We start from the raw sequence: 1,336 nt of genomic DNA, 5'->3' as shown, positions 1-1,336 counted from the left end.
CTTCAAATGTATTCTGTGATTTTTTTCCCCCCCGAAGTTTTAGTTTTAATACAGGCAATATACTGATTGGAAATTGACTTCTTAGAAGGGACATCACACTTTTTTGATTCTAATATTTCCTTCGAAAAGAAGCACTTGTGTGTCTGCTACTCCTCACCCCCCCCAAAGTCCATTTGGTTTAGACTTACTGGAGTTTTTCCTTTTGACAGGATAGCATGTTGAAAATACTCTGTTCTTAATAACAGCTCTTCTGTATTGGAACTTAAAAGGAGCCAGGCATTGTGCTGAACACTTTACATGCAATAATAGCTCTTTTAATCCTTACATCTGCCCTGCACAGTCATACTTGTCCCTTGGGAAACAGTCCCTGAGAGTTGTGACTTGCTTAAGGTCAAGAAGCTACCTACCAAATGCACAACGCAGGCTGGAATTTAAATCAGCCTCTACCTGAGCCTCAAACTTCAATTCCTTTTCCTTGTATGGCACGTAAGCGTTCTAAAGCTCTCTGAAGGTGCTTTACATATATGAGAACAGTCACGTAGTACTCTATAATATACTCCTTGCCATTCTGACAATTGTATATTTTTGTTGTTGTTCCCTATAGTTAGTAATTGCCTTGTTTTTCACATGTGTAGTTTTTTGTTAGTGCCGATGTCTTAAATGTAAATTTCCTTTTGTTCAAGTACATCAAATACCCTCTTTTATGTTTTCCCCCATCCTCTTCCAACCTGGATTGATAACCCCAAAACAAATGTAATCATAGTACACAATGTGGCGCTGCTATAAATATTTACAAAGTTGTAATGTAAATGTTCAATATTGCTCTGACAGTCATTTTGTTTTATTTATTTATTTTTTGCCCAGTGTGGGTCTTGAACTCACACCCCCTCACTTCCAAGATCAAGAGTGGCATGCTCTACTGACTGAGCCAGCCAGGTGCTCCTTTTTTATGAGAAATTATAATCAGAAGATGGAGAAGTGTATATGTATGAATGAAGGACAGTCGCTAAGATACCTGGAACCACAAATGAGAAAGTACATTATTTAGAAATTCTAGGGAGATGTGGAAACGGCCTCAAGAGAGTGGGAATTGGGGGTAGAGATCGATAGGGTAAGGGACTGCTGTTTATCTTTTGATAAAACAGGCAAATATTTTCTCAGCGCCTAGCATATCTCAGACACTGTTGTAGGAATTTGATTAGAAACAAAACACAAGAATCCCTGTCACATGAAGCTTACACTCTGAATTAAAAAGAAACAAAGATTTGGGCGCCTGGGTGGCTCAGTGGGTTAAGCCTCTGCCTTCGGCTCAGGTCATGATCTCAGGGTCCTGGGA

This window comes from Lutra lutra, chromosome 4 (genome assembly GCF_902655055.1).
Source record: "Lutra lutra chromosome 4, mLutLut1.2, whole genome shotgun sequence".
NCBI classification, from domain to species: domain Eukaryota; kingdom Metazoa; phylum Chordata; class Mammalia; order Carnivora; family Mustelidae; genus Lutra; species Lutra lutra.
The sequence above is the reverse complement of the archived record's forward strand: the minus strand, read 5'-3'. Positions refer to the sequence as shown.